The sequence below is a fragment of the Protopterus annectens genome, chromosome 13.part0, assembly GCF_019279795.1.
Source record: "Protopterus annectens isolate FY-2018-M chromosome 13.part0, PAN1.0, whole genome shotgun sequence".
Classification (NCBI taxonomy): Eukaryota; Metazoa; Chordata; order Ceratodontiformes; family Protopteridae; genus Protopterus; species Protopterus annectens.
The window spans coordinates 28,147,823-28,167,628 of record NC_056747.1 but is presented as its reverse complement, the minus strand read 5'-3'; positions in this window follow the sequence as shown (position 1 = coordinate 28,167,628).

Here is a 19,806-nt window from a genome sequence, read left to right as displayed (position 1 = left end):
TAATGTCAGACTGTTCAGAATAGTACAGTTTTGTACCTACCATAAATGTAGATGTTCGAGGATCTCCATTGCTGCAGTCCAATTCCCTCCCTCCTTCCCCTTTTTCTTTTAGGTTGGGGTTTGGGTGGTGTTTTTTTTTGCATTCTGGCGTCTGAGGCAAGAAAGACTGAGGTTATGGCGGTCATGCACATTTGTACTGGCGCGTACTGATGTCAGTCTCGGCCGATGACCGGCCGTTCTAGCCCTTTGGTATTCGGGCCGATGGTGGGCAGCAGAATACCCTTATGTCAGGACTGCAGCAATGGAGATCCTCGAACATCTACATTTATGGTAGGTACAAAACTGTACTTTTCATTCAGTAGGATGTTGAATCCTCCTTGATATGACTGGTTTCCTTCAGTAGGATGTTGAATCCTTTTTGATATGATTGGTTTCCTTCAGTCGGATGTTGAATCCTACTTGATATGACTGATTTCTTTCAGTAGGATGTTGAATCCTCCTTGATATGACTGGTTTCCTTCAGTAGGATGTTGAATCCTCCTTGATATGACTGGTTTCCTTCAGTAGGATGCTGACTCCTCCTTGATATGACTGGTTTCCTTCAGTAGGATGCTGAATCCTCCTTGATATGACTGGTTTCCTTCAGTAGGATGCTGAATCCTCCTTGATATCACTGGTTTCCTTCAGTAGAATGTAGAATCCTCCTTGATATGACTGGTTTCCTTCAGTAGGATGTTGAATCCTCCTTGATATGACTGGTTTCCTTCAGTAGGATGTTGAATCCTCCTTGATATGACTGGTTTTCTTCAGTAGGATGCTGAATCCTTCTTGATATCACTGGTTTCCTTCAGTAGGATGCTAAATCCTCCTTGATAAGATTGGTTTCCTTCAGTAGGATATCTCCTCCATGATTTGACTGGTTTCCTTCAGTTGGATGTTGACTCCTTGACATGTCTGGTTTCCTCGAGTCAGATGTTGACTCCTTCTTGATATCACTGGTTTCCTAAGTGGGATGTTGAATTCTCCTTGATATGACTGGTTTCCTTCAGTAGGATGCTGAATCCTCCTTGATATGACTGGTTTCCTTCAGTAAGATGTAGAATCCTCCTTGATATGATTGGTTTCCTTCAGTAGGCTGTTGAATCCACCCTAATATGACTGGTTCTCTTCAGTAGAATGTTTACTCCTCCTTGATATGACTGGTTTCCTTCAGTAGGATGCTAAATCCTCCTTGATATGACTGGTTTCCTTCAGTAGGATCCTGAATCCTCCTTCATATCACTGGTTTACTTCAGAAGGACGTTGAATCCTTGATATGACTGGTTTCCTTTGGTAGGATGTTGACTCCTCCTTGATATGACTGGTTTCCTTCAGTAGGATGTTGAATCCTCCTTGATATGACTGGTTTCCTTCAGTAGGATGTTGAATCCTCCTTGATATGACTGGTTTCCTTCAGTAGGATGTTGAATCCTCCTTGATATGACTGGTTTCCTTCAGTAGGATGTAGAATCCTCCTTGATATGATGGTTTCCTTTGGTAGGATGCTGAATCCTATTTGATATTACTGGTTTCCTTCAGCTGGATGCTGACTCCTCCTTGATATCACTGGTTTCCTTCAGTAGGATGCTGACTCCTCCTTGATATGACTGGTTTCCTTCAGTAGGATGTTGAATCCTCCTTGATATGACTGGTTTCCTTCAGTAGGATGTAGAATCCTCCTTGATATGACTGGTTTCCTTCAGTAGGATGTAGAATCCTCCTTGATATGACTGTTTTCTTCAGTAGGATGCTGAATCCTCCTTGATATGACTGGTTTCCTTCAGTAGGATGCTGAATCCTCCTTGATATGACTGGTTTCCTTCAGTAGGATGTTGAATCCTCCTTGATATGACTGGTTTCCTTCAGTAGGATGTTGAATCCTCCCTGATATGACTGATTTCTTTCAGTAGGATGCTGAATCCTCCTTGTTATAAGTGGTGTGCTTCAGTAGGATGCTGAATCCAACCTGATATGATGAATTTGCTTCAGTAGGATGCTGAATCCTCCTTGATATGACTGGTTTCCTTCAGTAGGATGCTGACTCCTCCTTGATATGACTGGTTTCCTTCAGTAGGATGTTGAATCCTCCTTGATATGACTGGTTTCCTTCAGTAGAATGTTGAATCCTCCTTGATATGACTGGTTTCCTTCAGTAGGATGTTGACACCTCCCTGATATGACTGGTTTCCTTCAGTAGGATGTTGAACCCTCCTTGATATGACTGTTTTCCTTCAGTAGGATGTTGACACCTCCCTGATATGACTGGTTTCCTTCAGTAGGATGTTGACTCCTCCTTGATATGACTGGTTTCCTTCAGTAGGATGTTGACTCCTCCTTGATATGACTGGTTTCCTTCAGTAGGATGTAGAATCCTCCTTGATATGACTGGTTTCCTTCAGTAGGATGTTGACTCCTCCTTGATATGACTGGTTTCCTTCAGTAGGATGTTGAGTCCTCCTTGATATGACTGGTTTCCTTCAGTAGGATGCTGAATCCTCCTTGATATGACTGGTTTCCTTCAGTAGGATGTTGAATCCTCCTTGATATGACTGGTTTCCTTCAGTAGGATGTTGAATCCTCCTTGATATGACTGGTTTCCTTCAGTAGGATGTTGAATCCTCCTTGATATGACTGGTTTCCTTCAGTAGGATGCTGAATCCTCCTTGATATGACTGGTTTCCTTCAGTAGGATGTTGAATCCTCCTTGATATGACTGGTTTCCTTCAGTAGGATGTTGAATCCTCCTTGATATGACTGGTTTCCTTCAGTAGGATGTTGAATCCTCCTTGATATGACTGGTTTCCTTCAGTAGGATGCTGAATCCTCCTTGATATGACTGGTTTCCTTCAGTAGGATGCTGAATCCTCCTTGATATGACTGGTTTCCTTCAGTAGGATGTTGAATCCTCCTTGATATGACTGGTTTCCTTCAGTAGGATGCTGAATCCTCCTTGATATGACTGGTTTCCTTCAGTAGGATGCTGACTCCTCCTTGATATGACTGGTTTCCTTCAGTAGGATGCTGAATCCTCCTTGATATGACTGGTTTCCTTCAGTAGGATGCTGAATCCTCCTTGATATGACTGGTTTCCTTCAGTAGGATGTTGAATCCTCCTTGATATGACTAATTTCCTTCAGTAGGATATAGAATCCTCCTTGATATGACTGGTTTCCTTCAGTAGGATGTTGAATCCTCCTTGATATGACTGGTTTCCTTCAGTAGGATGCTGAATCCTCCTTGATATGACTGGTTTCCTTCAGTAGGATGCTGAATCCTCCTTGATATGACTGGTTTCCTTCAGTAGGATGTTGAATCCTCCCTGATATGACTGGTTTCCTTCAGTAGGATGTTGAATCCTCCCTGATATGACTGGTTTCTTTCAGTAGGATGCTGAATCCTCCTTGTTATGAGTGCTTTCTTTCAGTAGTATGCTGAATCCTCCTTGATATGACTGGTTTCCTTCAGTAGGATGCTGACTCCTCCTTGATATCACTGGTTTCCTTCAGTAGGATGCTGAATCCTCCTTGATATGACTGGTTTCCTTCAGTAGGATGTTGAATCCTCCTTGATATGACTGGTTTCCTTCAGTAGGATGTTGAATCCTCCTTGATATGACTGGTTTCCTTCTGTAGGATGTTGAATCCTCCTTGGTATGACTGGTTTCCTTCAGTAGGATGCTGACTCCTCCTTGATATGACTGGTTTCCTTCAGTAGGATGTTGACTCCTCCTTGATATGACTGGTTTCCTTCAGTAGGATGTTGAATCCTCCTTGATATGACTGGTTTCCTTCAGTAGGATGTTGACTCCTCCTTGATATGACTGGTTTCCTTACAGTAGAATGTAGAATCCTGCTTGATATGACTGGTTTCCTTCAGTAGGATGTTGACTCTTTTATTGATATGACTGGTTTCCTTGAGTCGGATGTTGACTCCTCCTTGATATGACTGGTTTCCTTCAGTAGGATGTTGAATCCTCCTTGATATGACTGGTTTCCTTCAGTAGGATGTTGAATCCTCCTTGATATGACTGGTTTCATCAATAGGAGGTTGAATCCTCCTTGACGCGACTGGTGTCCTTCAGTAGGATGCTGACTCCTCCTTGATACTCCTGGTTTCTTTCAGTAGGATGTTGAATTCTCCTTAATATTACTTTTTTCAGTAGGATGCAGAATTCTCCTTGAGATGACTGGTTTCTTACATTAGGATGTGGAATCCTTCTTGATATGACTGGTTTTCTTCAGTAGGATGCTGAATCCTCCTTGATATGACTGGTTTCCTTCAGTAGGATGCTGACTCCTCCTTGATATGACTGGTTTCCTTCAGTAGGATGCTGACTCCTCTTTGATATGACTGGTTTCCTTCAGTAGGATGTTGAATCCTCCTTGATATGACTGGTTTCCTTCAGTAGGATGTTGAATCCTCCTTGATATGACTGGTTTCCTTCAGTCAGATGTTAAATCCTCCTTGATATGACTGGTTCCTTTGATAGGATGCTGAATCCTCCATGATATAACTGGCTTCCTTCAGTAGGACATTGAATCCTCCCTGATATGACTGGTTTCCTTCTGGAGGATGTTGACCTCTCCTTGATATGACTGGTTTCCTTCAGCAGGATGTTGAATCCTCCATGATATGACTGGTTTTCTTGAGTCAGATTTTGACTCCTCCTTGATATATGACTGGTTTCCTTCAGTAGGATGTTGAATCCTCCTTGATATGACTGGTTTCCTTCAGTAGGATGTTAACTCCTCCTTGATTTGACTGGTTTCCTTCAGTAGGATGTTGACTCCTCCTTGATATGACTGGTTTACTTGAGTCAGATGTTGACTCCTCCTTGATATGACTGGTTTCCTTCAGTAGGATGTTGAATCCTCCTTGATATGACTGGTTTCCTTCAGTAAGATGCTGAATCCTCCTTGATATGACTGGTTTCCTTCAGTAGGATGTTGAATCCTCCCTGATATGACTGGTTTCCTTCAGTAGGATGTTGAATCCTCCCTGATATGACTGGTTTCCTTCAGTAGGATGTTGAATCCTCCCTGATATGACTGGTTTCCTTCAGTAGGATGTTGAATCCTCCCTGATATGACTGGTTTCTTTCAGTAGGATGTTGAATCCTCCTTGATATGACTGGTTTCCTTCAGTAGGATGTTGAATCCTCCTTGATATGACTGGTTTCCTTCAGTAGGATGCTGACTCCTCCTTGATATGACTGGTTTCCTTCAGTAGGATGTTGACTCCTCCTTGATATGACTGGTTTCCTTCAGTAGGATGTTGACTCCTCCTTGATATGACTGGTTTCCTTCAGTAGGATGTTGAATCCTCCTTGATATGACTGGTTTCCTTCAGTAGGATGTTGAATCCTCCTTGATATCACTGGTTTCCTTCAGTAGGATGTTGAATCCTCCTTGATATGACTGGTTCCTCAGTAGGATGCTGACTCCTCCTTGATATGACTGGTTTCCTTCAGTAGGATGCTGAATCCTCCCTGATATGACTGGTTTCCTTCAGTAGGATATCTCCTACTTGATATGACTCGTTTCCTACAGTCGGATGTTGAATCCTCCTTGATATGACTGGATTCCTTCAGTCGGATGTTAAATCCTCCTTGATATGACTGATCTCCTTCAGTAGGATGTTGAATCTTCTTTGATATTATTGGTTTCCTTCAGTAGGATGCTGAATCCTCCCTGATATGCCTGGTTTCCTTCAGTAGGATGTTGAATCCTCCCTGATATGACTGGTTTCCTTCAGTAGGATGTTGAATCCTCCCTGATATGACTGGTTTCTTTCAGTAGGATGTTGAATCCTCCTTGATATGACTGGTTTCCTTCAGTAGGATGCTGAATCCTCCTTGATATGACTGGTTTCCTTCAGTAGGATGCTGAATCCTCCTTGATATGACTGGTTTCCTTCAGTAGGATGTTGAATCCTCCTTGATATGACTGGTTTCCTTCAGTAGGATGTTGAATCCTCCTTGATATGACTGGTTTCCTTCAGTAGGATGTTGAATCCTCCTTGATATGACTGGTTTCCTTCAGTAGGATGTTGAATCCTCCTTGATATGACTGGTTTCCTTCAGTAGGATGTTGAATCCTCCTTGATATGACTGGTTTCCTTCAGTAGGATGCTGACTCCTCCTTGATATGACTGGTTTCCTTCAGTAGGATGCTGACTCCTCCTTGATATGACTGGTTTCCTTCAGTAGGATGTTGACTCCTCCTTGATATGACTGGTTTCCTTCAGTAGGATGCTGACTCCTCCTTGATATGACTGGTTTCCTTCAGTAGGATGTTGAATCCTCCTTGATATGACTGGTTTCCTTCAGTAGGATGTTGAATCCTCCTTGATATGACTGGTTTCCTTCAGTAGGATGTTGAATCCTCCTTGATATGACTGGTTTTCTTCAGTAGGATGCTGAATCCTCCTTGATATGACTGGTTTCCTTCAGTAGGATGTTGAATCCTCCTTGATATGACTGGTTTCCTTCAGTAGGATGTTGAATCCTCCTTGATATGACTGGTTTCCTTCAGTAGGATGTTGAATCCTCCTTGATATGACTGGTTTCCTTCAGTAGGATGCTGAATCCTCCTTGATATGACTGGTTTCCTTCAGTAGGATGCTGAATCCTCCTTGATATGACTGGTTTCCTTCAGTAGGATGCTGACTCCTCCTTGATATGACTGGTTTCCTTCAGTAGGATGTTGAATCCTCCTTGATATGACTGGTTTCCTTCAGTATGATGTTGACTCTTCCTTGATATGACTGGTTTCCTTCAGTCAGATGTTGACTCCTCCTTGATATGACTGGTTTCCTTCAGTAGGATGTTGACTCCTCCTTGATATGACTGGTTTCCTTCAGTAAGATGCTGACTCCTTGATATGACTGGTTTCCTTCAGTAGGATGTTGAATCCTCCTTGATATGACTGGTTTCCTTCAGTAGGATGTTGAATCCTCCTTGATATGACTGGTTTCCTTCAGTAGGATGTTGAATCCTCCTTGATATGACTGGTTTCCTTCAGTAGGATGTTGAATCCTCCTTGATATGACTGGTTTCCTTCAGTAGGATGTTGAATCCTCCTTGATATGACTGGTTTCCTTCAGTAGGATGTTGACTCCTCCTTGATATGACTGGTTTCCTTCAGTAGGATGTTGACTCCTCCTTGATATGACTGGTTTCCTTCAGTAGGATGTTGAATCCTCCTTGATATGACTGGTTTCCTTCAGTAGGATGTTGACTGCTCCTTGATGTGACTGGTTTCCTCAGTATGATGTAGAATCCTCCTTGATATGACTGGTTTCCTTCAGTAGGATGCTGACTCCTCCTTGATATGACTGGTTTCCTTCAGTAGGATGTTGAATCCTCCTTGATATGACTGGTTTCCTTCAGTAGGATGCTGAATCCTCCTTGATATGACTGGTTTCCTTCAGTAGGATGTTGAATCCTCCTTGATATGACTGGTTTTCTTCAGTAGGATGCTGAATCCTCCTTGATATCACTGGTTTCCTTCAGTAGGATGCTGAATCCTCCTTGATATGACTGGTTTCCTTCAGTAGGATGTTGACTCCTCTTTGATATGACTGGTTTCCTTCAGTAGGATGTTGAATCCTCCTTGATATGACTGGTTTCCTTCAGTAGGATGTAGAATCCTCCTTGATATGACTGGTTTCCTTTGGTAGGATGTTGAATCCTCCTTGATATGACTGGTTTATTTCAGTAGGATTTTGAATCCTCTTTGATATGACTGGTTTCCTTCAGTAGGATGCTAAATCCTCCTTGATATGACTGGTTTCCTTCAGTAGGATGCTGAATCCTCCTTGATATGACTGGTTTCCTTCAGTAGGATGTTGAATCCTCCTTGATATGACTGGTTTCCTTCAGTAGGATGTTGACTCCTCCTTGATATGACTGGTTTCCTTCAGTAGGATGCTGAATCCTCCTTGATATGACTGGTTTCCTTCAGTAGGATGTTGAATCCTCCTTGATATGACTGGTTTCCTTCAGTAGGATGCTGAATCCTCCTTGATATGACTGGTTTCCTTCAGTAGGATGCTGACTCCTCCTTGATATGACTGGTTTCCTTCAGTAGGATGTAGAATCCTCCTTGATATGACTGGTTTCCTTCAGTAGGATGTTGAATCCTCCTTGATATGACTGGTTTCCTTCAGTAGGATGTTGACTCCTCCTTGATATGACTGGTTTCCTTCAGTAGGATGTAGAATCCTCTGATATGACTGGTTTCCTCAGTACGAGGAAGAATCCTCATTGATGTGACTGGTTTCCTTCGGTAGGATGTAGAATCCTCCTTGATATGACTGGTTTTCTTCAGTAGGATGCTGAATCCTCCTTGATATGACTGGTTTCCTTCAGTAGGATGCTGAATCCTCCTTGATATGACTGGTTTCCTTCAGTAGGATGTTTAATCCTCCTTGATATGACTGGTTTTCTTCAGTATGATGTTTAATCCTCCTTGATATTACTGGTTTCCTTCAGTAGGATGCTGAATCCTCCTATATATGACTGGTTTCTTTTAGTAGGATGCTGAATCCTCCCTGATATGCCTGGTATCTTTCAGTAAGATGGATAATCATCCCTGATATGACTGGATGTTCTTCGTCTCCCATTGCTGCAGTCCTGACATATGGGTATTCCGCTGTCCACCATCGCCGAATACCAAAGGGCTAGAACTGGCGTCGGTCACGGGCGCCTGAGACTGGCGTAGTACTTGTCAGTACAAATGCGCATGACCGGCGCCATAACCTCAGTCTTTCTTGCCGCATGGTCCTAAGCAGAAGCAGCATTTGCAAGTGCCGTTCGCATTCTGGAATTGTCGGTTTTCGAGTTTCAGACCGAGACCAAGTTGGCTAAGTACCCTGTTGGGACACTTTTGTCTTTTCTTGCCTCAGTCTTGCCGGATGTCAGAAAAAGTTAATAACTGTATTTCTTGTGGGAAACAGATTCCTCATAGGGATTACCATTCACTCTGCATTCCTTGTTTAGGGCCTGAGCACGACGTTGTTGGGTGTCGCTTTGTGCTACTTTTAACAAGCGTGCTATTAAGCGTCGGTTGGACTGTGCTAGGCTGGTGTTTGGTAGGCGTTGTAATTATAACATGCCGTCGGATTCTCCGACGACTGGTTCTTCTAAAAGCAAAGAGAAGTCTTTGCGGTCCAAACAGGATGAGGCGTCCACTCTGGACGCCAGTTCTGGAGAACCACTGACTACTTCAGTGGCTCCTTCTGAAAGTTTAACTGAGTCTCAAGGGGAGCCTTTGTTACTGCAGGAAGTGGCTTCTCCTGTGTTAGGCCAGGCTGAGGGTGCTTCTCTGATGTCAGTGGTTCCCTCCCTCATAGGGTAGTTAGGCCTCCTCCTTCTCAAAGCAAAGCCCATTCTAAGTCTAAGTCTGCCCTGCTGGTGCTAGTCCCCAGGGTCCAGCTCCTAGGAAGCACATGTTAAAGATGGCTGAAGATTTGATTACTTTAATTAGGGGTTCTATGCCCCCCCTGCGAAGAGGCCCAGGGTAGAGACAGAGTTGGAGGGTTTGGTTCAGTCTTCCAATGAGTCAGATTCCTCTGTAGAAGAACTTCAGGATTTCCTCCCTATTCTGATTCGGAGGCTGAGGACACTACTCCCTCTGCGTCCCCTCCAGAAGATTTTTCTTTCTCTGAGACTTTGCATTCCATGAGGGAACATTTCAAATGGGAGGGCCAGGATTATTCTGATTCTAAAAGGCTAAGAGAATTCTTGTTTTACCTCAGCACAGGCCCTTGGCTATTCCCCTGTACTGGATGTTGTTCAGGATGTATTTTCTGAGGCTGCCCTTAACCCAGATTCTCTGCCTCCTGCCCGGTTAAACCAGATAGATACTACAGGGTTCTGGAAGCTCACAAGTACTTATATAAGAGTCCTAGGGCTGATCCAGAAACTATTACTCAAGGCCCCAAAGGTGTTAGGGCTTCTGTGGTTAGAATCCAGTTCCTCTGGACAAGGATGCTAGGGCCCTGGATAGGTGGGGTAAAACTGTATACCTCTTCTACTTTGGCTATGAGAGCTTTAAATTGTCAGTTTCATATGCTCAGGTATCAAAATTATTTGCTGGGCCAATTGAAATGTAAAGTAGATGCTTTAGCTGAAGGTATTGAATGTAAGGAGCTTCAGGATTTAGTGCATGCTTCAGACCAGGTTGGTAAGCATTCTTTGCAGTGTGGTTTTGATGCTTTACAGGCTTCTTCCAGGGTGGCTGCTACTAGTTCTGTTGTTCACAGGCATGCCTGGCTTAAAGATCAGACCTTGTCAGAGCATGTTAAGGCTCGAATTATGGATGCTCCTCTGCAATCTGATGTTCTTTTGGCCCTCCAGTAGAATCAGTTTTGAAAAAATGGAGGAAAAAGCTAAGTCTATGCAGACGGTTAAGGACTTTTACAGGTTCAGCCCCTAAGTTCAGTAGGAATTGGCCTGCTAAGGGATGGTCTTTCCCTCTTGGATTATCATTCTAGGGCAGGTCGAGGCGAGGTAGAGGTAGGGCTTCCTCTCAGGGCCCTGTTACTTCTAGGTCTTTGAGTTCTTCTACCCCTTCTGCTGGGAGGGCAGGGGTCAGTCCTTTTGGAAACAGACCCAATGACCTGTCTTCAGCTGCCGGACTCTGCCTTGCTGGCAGCTCCTCTAGGAGGAAACTGGGACTTTTCAAAGGAATTGGCATTTGGTTACCCAAGACAAATGGGTATTGGACATAATAAATCGAGGCTACAAATTTTATTTTCACACATTCCCTCCTTTCAAAGGTATGCGGATGTGCCTCATCAGCAAAGACTGGAAGCACAGGCACAAATTTCTTCTCTGCTTCAGTTGGGAGCAATACAGGAAGTACCTTCTGCAGAAAGAGGCACAGGGTTTTATTCCGTCTTTTCTTAGTGCCAAAGAAAGGAAATACTTGGAGGCCAATTCTGGATTTGTCCATTCTAAACACCTTTCTGGAAATTCCAAAATTCAAGATGTTAACACTGCAACAGCTGTTACCTATGCTGGGCAAAGATCACTGGATGGTGACTTTGGATCTCAAAGAGGCCTATCTTCACATTCCTATCAGGCCCAGTTGCAGGAAATTCCTGAGGTTTCGGACTGGGAATTTGCATTATCAGTTCTCTGCATTGCCCTTTGGCTTGTCTACTGCCCAGGGTATTCACAAAAGTCCTGGCTCCAGTAATAGCTTTTCTCAGACTAAGGAATTCAAATTTATCCTTATCTGGACGACTGTTTGATTCTGGCTCAAGGCAAGCTCGAACTTCTTCAACATCTGCAGTATGTGATGACAGTTTTCAGATGCCTAGGGTATTCTGTGAATGAAATAAAGTCCAGTCTAGTACCCTCACAAGAGATGTGTTTTCTGGGTGTGAGACTGAATACAGCTGCTCAGATGGCATTTCTTACCCCGACAAACAAAGAAATCTTCACCTATACTTCCAACAGCTATCTGTAATGTCCAGGCTGACTGCAAGGACAGTCCTTCAAGCCTTGGGGTTCATGGCATCTTGCATTCTAGTACTTCCCAATGCCAAACTGCATATGAGGAAGCTACAATGGTATCTCAAAAGCGTTTGGACTCAACACAGCCACGATTTGGTCACAGTCATTCGATTCTACCTTGCATTCAGAAAGAATTTCTGTGGTGGGCTCAGGAATGTCACCTAAACAAGGGGCTCTCTGTGACCCAACCAGAGGCAAGTCAGATATTAACGACAGACGCCTTGGAGTCAGCCTGGGAGCTCATTTCAGAGGAAAATGGATTCAAGACCTTTGGCCCCAGAGCTTCTTCACTTGCATATCAACATGAAAGAGATGCTGGCAGTTCAATTTGCTTTGGAAGGATTCAAGAGCCTACTTCAACCAGGACTGGTGTTGATTCGAACAGACAACACGACTGTCATGTGGTACATCAACAAGCAGGGGGAACTCATTCTTACCCTCTTTGCAGACAAGCAATGCTGTTATGGGAAACTGCTTTGAATCTGCACATCACTCTTGAGCACAGTTTCTGCCAGGAGCACAAAATTCTTAGCAGATGTTCTGAGCAGACAGATTGTGGATCCTCACGAATGGAAATTGGACCCTCAGGTATTTCTTCAGTTGACCAGGGCTTGGGAACTCCAGACATAGATCTGTTCGCTTCTCCTCTGAATTTCCAACTGCCACTGTTTTGCACAAGGCTGTTTCATCCAAAAGCCTGGAAAATAGATGCACTATCCTTCAGTTGGAGCAACCTTCACGTGTATGCTTTTCCTCCTTTGCCTCTTCTTCCAAAGGTGCTGTTGAAAGTCAGGAGGGACAAACCTTGCATGATCCTTATAGCGGATTGGCCTCGTCAGCATTGGTACCCTCTGTTGAGGAGCTTAATTCATGGAACACCTTGGCCATTACCACAGATTCCTCACTTATTGTCTCAGGAAAACAATCATTTTCTCAATGTCAGGGTGCAATCCCTACACCTGACAGCCTGGCGCATTCTGTTTTAGAGAAGGAGGGCCTTCAGCTCCCTCAACAAGTTTTGGATGTTATTTTGGAAGCCAGGCGTCCTAGTACTCGAAAAGTTTATGCTGATAAATGGAAGAGATTTTTTCTTTGGAGTTCAGCTAAAGGCTTTGATGTCAAATTGCCTAATTTGAGTTGTACATTGCAATATTTGACTATTTTATTGGACAAGGGTTTGTCCTTCTCTTCTGTAAAAGTGCATGCTGCAGCTATTTCTGCTCACTATGATTGTGACCCTCCTTTATTTTCACATCCATTGGTTAAACAGTTTCTTAGAGGGCAAAGAATATAAGACCCCCACGGAGGGCTCCTACTCCTACCTGGGATCTTAATTTTGTTTTGGAAAAGCTGACTCTGCCTCCTTTTGAACCTGCAGCTACAGCTGAATTGAAGTTGTTGTCTTGGAAGACTGCTTTTTATTGGCTGTTACTTCTGCTAGAAGGGTATCTGAATTACAGGCCCTCATGGCAGTGGAACCTTTTCTGATTTTTCACAAGGACAGAGTTTCCTTCGCATACTAATCCTACTTTTCTGCCTAAAGTGATTTCTAATGTGGCATTGAACCAATCTATACATTTGCCTACTTTTTATGCTAAGCAACAAAATGAAGCGAAAAGTCTTGCATTCTTTGGAAGTACATAGGCAGTTAAGGTATTATTTGTTCAGAACCAATGAGTTCAGAAGATCTCAACAATTATTTGTTTCATTTGCTTTGACTTCACGAGGAAAGCTGTCTCAAACAAACTATTTCCAAGTGGATTGGCCATTGTATTGCTTTTTGTTACTCTCATCATGGTAAGGAGGTTCCAGTTGGGATCAGGCCTCATTCTACTAGGGCTACGGCCACCTCTACTGCTTTTTGAGAGGGTAGCTACTAAAGACATTCTAGAGGCAGCTACTTGGAGTTCTGTACATACCTTTACAAAGCATTATCATTTGCCTCTTTATTCTAGGTCTAGGGCTGGGTTTGCCACTGCAATCTTACAGGGCATGTTAGCAGCTCCTACTGCTATTTAGTTAGCCAGCCTCCCTTTTTCCATTGCTATGGGATTCTACCCATATGTCAGGACTGCAGCAATGGGAGACGAAGAACATAGTACAGTTTTGTACCTACCATAAATGTAGATGTTCGAGGATCTCCATTGCTGCAGTCAATTTCTCCCTCCTTCCCCCCTTTTCTTTTTAGGTTAGGGTTTGGGTGGTGTTTTTTGCATTCTGACATCTGAGGCAAGAAAGACTGAGGTTATGGCATCGGTCATGCGCATTTGTACTGGCACGTACTGACATCAGTCTCAGGTGCCGATGACCGACGCGGTTCTAGCCCTTTGGTATTCGGGCCGATGGTGGACAGCGGAGTACCCATATGTCAGGACTGCAGCAATGGAGATCCTCGAACATCTACATTTATGGTAGGTACAAAACTGTACTTTTCCTTGAGTCAGATGTTGAATCTTCTCTGATATGACTGATTTCTTTCAGTAGGATTTTGAATACTCCCTTGTATGACTGGTTTCCTTTAGTTGGATGTTGACTCCTCCTTGATATGACTGGTTTCCTTCAGTCGGATGTTGACTCCTCCTTGATATGACTGGTTTCCTTCAGTAGGATGCTGACTACTCCTTGATATCATTGGTTTCTTTCAGTAGGATGTTTCTCCTTGATATGACTGGTTTCCTTCAGTAGGATGTAGAATCCTCCTCGATATGACTGGATTTTTTCAGTAGGATGCTGAATTCTCCCTAATATGACTGGTTTTCTTCAGTAGGATGTTGACTGCTCCTTGATATGACTGGTTTCCTTCTGTTGGACGTTGACTCCTCATTGATATGACTGGTTTCCCCACAGTAAGATGCTGACTCCTCCTTGATATGACTGGTTTCCTTCAGTAGGATGTTCAATCCTTCTTGATATGACTGGTTTTCTTCAGTAGGATGCTGAATCCTCCTTGATATGACTGGTTTCCTTCAGTAGGATGCTGACTCCTCCTTGATATGACTGGTTTCCTTCAGTAGGATGTTGACTCCTCCTTGATATGACTGGTTTCCTTGAGTTGGATGTTGACTCCTCCTTGATATGACTGGTTTCCTTCAGTAGGATGTAGAATCCTCCTTGATATGACTGGTTACCTTTAGTAGGATGCTGACTCCTCCTTGATATGACTGGTTTCCTTCAGTATGATGCTGACTCCTCTTTGATATGACTGGTTTCCTTCAGTAGGATGCTGACTCCTCCTTGATATGACTGGTTTCCTTCAGTAGAATATTTAATCCTCCTTGATATGACTGGTTTCCTTCAGTAGGATGTTGACTCCTCCTTGGTATGACTGGTTTCTTTCAGTATGATGTGTTGACTCCTCCTTGATATGACTGGTTTCCTTCAGTCAGATGTTGACTCCTCCTTGATATGACTGGTTTCCTTCAGTAGGATGCTGACTTTTCCTTGGTATGATTGGTGTCCGGTAGGATGCTGAATCCTCCTTGATATGACTAATTTCCTTCAGTAGGTTGCTGAATCCTCCTTGATGTGACTGGTTTCCTTCAGTAGGATGCTGACTCCTCCTTGCTATGACTGGTTTCCTTCAGTAGGATGCTGACTCCTCCTTGCTATGACTGGTTTCCTCCTGTAGGATGTTAAATCCTTCTTGGTATGACTGGTTTCATTTGATAGGATGTTGAATCCTCCTTGATATGACTGGTTTCCTTCAGTCAGATGTTGACTCCTCCTTGATATGACTGGTTTCCTTCAGTATGATGCTGACCTTTCCTTGGTATGACTGGTTTCCTCCAGTAGGATGTTAAATCCTTCTTGATATGACTGGTTTCCTTCAGTAGGATGCTGGATCCTCCTTGATATGACTGGCTTCCTTCAGGAGGATGTAGAATCATCTTTGAAATGATTGGTTTCCTTCAGTAGGATGCTGACTCTTCCTTGATATTACTGGTTTCCTTCAGTAGGATGTTGAATCCTCCTTCATATGACTGGTTTGCTTTAGTAGGATGATGAATCCTCCTTGACGCGACTGGTTTCCTTCAGTAGGATGCTGACTCCTCCTTGATATGACTGGTTTCCTTCAGTAGGATGTTGAATCCTCCTTGATATGACTGGTTTTCTTGAGTTGGATGCTGACTCCTCCTTGATATGACTGGTTTCTTTCAGTAGGATGTGGAATCCTTCTTGATAAGATTGGTTTCCTTCAGTAGGATCCTGAATCCTCCTTGATATCATTGGTTTACTTCAGAAGGACGTTGAATCCTCTATGACTGCTTTCCTTCAGTAGGATGCAGACTCCTTGATATGATGGGTTTCCTTCAGTAGGATGTTGAATCCTCCTTGATATGACTGGTTTCCTTCAGTAGAATGTAGAATCCTCCTTGATATGACTGGTTCCTTTGATAGGATGCTGAATCCTCCATGATATAACTGGCTTCCTTCAGTAGGATGCTGACTCCTCCTTGATATGACTGGTTTCCCTCAGCAGGATGTTGAATCCTCCTTGATATGACTGGTTTTCTTCAGCAGGATGTTAATCCTCCATGATATGACTGGTTTTCTTCAGTAGGATGTTGAATCCTCATTGATATGACTGGTTCCTTCAGTAGATCAGTGAATCCTCCTTGATATGACTGGTTTCCTTCAGTAGGATGTGGAATCCTCCTTGATATCATTGGTTTCCTTCAGTAGGGTTTTCAATCCTTCTTGATATGACTGCATTTCCTCAGTAGGATGCTGAATCCTCCTTGATATTGCTGGTTTCCTTCTGTAGGATGTGACTCCTCCTTGATATGACTGTTTTTTTTCAGTAGGATGTTGAATTCTCGTTGATATGACTGCTTTCCTTCAGTAGGATGTTAACTCCTCCTTAATATGATTGGTTTCTTTCAGTAGAATGCCGACTCCTCGTTAATATGACTGGTTTCTTTCACTAGAATGTTGAATTCTCCTTGATATGACTGGTCTCCTACAGTAGGATGTAGAAGCCTCCAGGATATGATGGGTTTCCTTTGGTAGGATTTAGAATCCTCCTTGATATGACAGGTTTCCTTTGGTAGGATGTAGAGTCCTCCCTGATATGACTGGTTTTCTTCAGTAGGATGCTGAATCCTCCTTGATATCACTTATTTCCTTCAGTAGGATATTGACTCCTTATTGATATGATGGGTTTCCTTCAGTACGATGTTGAATTTTCCTTGATGGGACTGCTTTCCTTCAGTAGGATGTAGAATCCTCCTTGATATGACTGGTTTCTTATGGTATAATGTAGAATCCTCCTTGATATGACTGGTTTCCTTCAGTAGGATATAGAATCCTCCTTGATATGACTGGTTTCCTTCAGTAGGATATAGAATCCTCCTTGATATGACTGGTTTCCTTCAGTAGGATGCTGACTCCTCCTTGATATGACTGGTTTCCTACTGTAGGATGTAGAATCCTCCTTGATATGATGGGTTTCCTTTGGTAGGATGTAGAATCCTCCTTTATAGGACTGGTTTTCTTCAGTAGGATGCTGAATCCTCCTTTATCACTGGTTTCCTTCAGTAGGATGCTGAATCCTCCTTGAAATGACTTGTTTCTATCAGTAGGGTCTTGATTCCTCCTTGATATGACTGGATTTCCTCTGTAGGATGCTGAATCTGCCTTCATATCACTGGTTTCCTTCAGTAGGATGCTGACTCCTCCTTGATATGATTGGTTTCCTTCAGTAGGATGTTATCTCCTCCTTGAGTTCATAGGTTCATAGGTTCATACTAGGCTATCTGCCCTAGGGCATTTATAAGCCTAGCCAGAGTGCGTTTGGCTTTCGCCACCCATTTTAAATTAATTTTGTTATGCCCTTTTACGAGGTTAGTATACTGTGCCTCTGTCTAACAGTGACACAGAAGTGATACCTGGGGTAAACCTATGATCTCCCATCCACTCATCAAGATTTCTCTTGAAGAGAGTCAATGAGGGACTCTGCCTAACCTGAACTGGGATTTTTTTCCAGAGTGAAGGGAGCCTCTGGGTTATGAATCTGTCCCTCCAGCATGTCCTATTTATTTCAGTGCTGAAGTTCAAGTCTCTTGAGCATGTAGCGCGATGGGATTTGGATTTTCTGAGTTTCAACATGTCCATTAATTCCAGGTTGGACATGGCTTTATACGTCAGGCACAGATCCTCTGCCAGAAGGCGGTATGCCACTGAGTTGAGCTGAGTTTCTTTAACCGGGCAGCATATGGCATCTGTTTGAGCCCTATGATCCTCTTGGTGAGGTACTTTTGGGGTCAATCCAGTTGCTGCAGGTGTCTGGTAAGGTACATCCCAAAAGGGGCATTGTACTCCATTATGGGCCTGATGAGGGATGAGTAAAGAGGCACGATGACCTCCCCTGATCTAGATTTGAATCCCTTCATGATTAGGTGGGCTATATAAAATGTTTTTCTAACCACTTTGACCACGTGGTTGTCAAATGAGAGATTGCTATCAACTTGGGTCCCCAGATCCCTAATTACTTCTTCTGTACTTAATGGATTACCACCTATGTGGTAATTTGTGGGCACTTTGTTTTTGCCAAAGGGGATGACTATACACTTTTTGGTGTTTAGCTTGAGGCCATGGCTCTGGCACCAGTTGTATGTTTCTATGAGGCCCTTTTGGAGGATGCTTGTGTCGGCTGGAGAGTCGATTATGGCGCCCAGTTTGCAATCATCTGTGAACTTAGTCAGCCACAGTCTTTCTATGTTGGCCTGTACCTCCGAGAAATATATACCGAACAAGGGAGGTTCCAGGACTGAGCCTTGTGGGACGTCACTTGTAACTGGTTTGGAGTCTGACATGGCTCCAGCAATTCTAACCATGTGGGTTCTGTCCTTGAGCCAGTTTGCAACCCATCTAGTGACATAGGGGTTTATATTTAAGCTGGTGAGCTTATCTATAATGCCCGAGTGGGGTATTGTATCGAAGGATTTTGCGAGGTCCAGGTAGACTGTGTGGACCACCTTCCCCTTGTCAATGGCCTTGGTGACTGTTTCAAAGAAATCCACCAGGTTTGGCAGAGAGAGGCAAGATCTGCCCTTAGCAAAGCCGAACTGGGTAGGATCCAGTGTCTGTAGGTCCCCAATATCTTTATTTATGAGGTCCATGATGATCCTTTCCATAGCTTTACAGACCAAGCTAGTCAGGCTTATGGGGCGATAGTTTCCAGGATCCGTTGAGGCACCACCTTTGTGGGGAGGGACCACTGTTGCTGTACGCCACTCTTTGGGTACATATCCTGTAGTAAGGCTGAGATTGAACAGTAGTTTTATGTTGGGGTTTAGCTCTTCTGGGGGTTCTTGTGGGCCGCCCCCGGGGACACCGTCTGGTCCCATTGATGCTGTGTTTTTTGCTTTGGAGGGAGCAGCTCTTACCTGAACATCTGAGATGTCAGGGGGGGCAGCACTCTGCTGGGATAAATATTTGCCCTTTGGTGGGGGAGTTTCTGAACCTGTCAGTTAGGGATGTTGGCAATGTCTGTGGGTTGATTGTATTTTTGTCATTTTGGACTAATTCTGAGCATATCTGGGAATTCCCACCCAGGTTCCTAACATAACTAAAGAAAGCCTTGTGATTATCCTTAGTGTCCTGTGCAATCTTTCTCTCGAAGCTGGCCTTAAACGATTTTTTGAGTGCCCGTAGTTTTTTGCTAATACTGATCAGTTGACTGGTTTCCATCAGTAGGATGCTGAATCTTCCTTGATATCACTGGTTTCCTTCAGTACGCTCTTGAATCCTCCTTGATATGACTGCATTTCCACAGTAGGATGCTGAATCATCCTTGATATCACTGGTTTCCTTCAGTAGGATGCTGACTACTCCTTGATATGACTGGTTTCCTTCAGTAGGATGTTGGATCCTCCTTGATATGACTGGTTTCCTTCAGTAGGATGTTGACTCCTCCTTGATATGACTGGTTTCCTTGAGTCAGATGTTGACTCTTCCTTGATATGACTGGTTTCCTTAAGTGGGATTTTGAATCCTCCTTGATATGACTGGTTTCCTTCAGTAAGATGCTGAATCCTCCTTGATATGACTGGTTTCCTTCAGTAAGATGTTGAATCCTCCCTGATATGCCTGGTTTCCTTCAGTAGGATGTTGAATCCTCCCTGATATGACTGGTGTCCTTCAGTAGGATGTTGAATACTCTCTGATATGATTGGTTTCCAAAAGTAGGATATTTAATACTCCCTGAAATGACTGGTTTCTTTCAGTAGGATGTTGAATCC